The following is a 316-nucleotide window of genomic DNA, read 5'->3' as shown; positions in this document are numbered from 1 at the left end:
CCCCCTGGGCCTGCCACTCACCATTGCTTGTTGAACTGATGAGTGAGGAAGAAAAAGAATGAGAAAAATGAGTCAGGGAGACAGGGCAGGAAAGAGGGGTGGAGAAGTGGGAATGGACATCTGGAGGGAAGGGGAGAGCGAAGCCCGCGGGACCAGTGACCATCCTGCCCCTAGGATGTGACCAGGGACTCACCCTGCAGCTTGACCTCAGCGTTGGTGTGGTACAGGCCTCCGTGGTGTGCCACTGTGCGGGCAGCCTCCAGGTGGGCCAGCACCACCTCCACACCGTGCTCCGTGCTGCCCCAGGGCTCGGGGC

The 316-nt window shown here is 61.7% G+C and overlaps 1 pseudogene; it reads right to left on the bottom strand.

Annotated features, from left to right (window-relative positions):
* Nucleotides 1-170: 170 nt before the first annotated feature.
* The window catches only part of LOC105310384, an 8,660-nt pseudogene continuing 8,514 nt past the window's right edge, over nucleotides 171-316 (bottom strand).

This window comes from Pteropus vampyrus, unplaced genomic scaffold (assembly GCF_000151845.1).
Source record: "Pteropus vampyrus isolate Shadow unplaced genomic scaffold, Pvam_2.0 Scaffold2847, whole genome shotgun sequence".
NCBI lineage: Eukaryota > Metazoa > Chordata > Mammalia > Chiroptera > Pteropodidae > Pteropus > Pteropus vampyrus.
The sequence above is the reverse complement of the archived record's forward strand: the minus strand, read 5'-3'. Positions and strand labels throughout refer to the sequence as shown.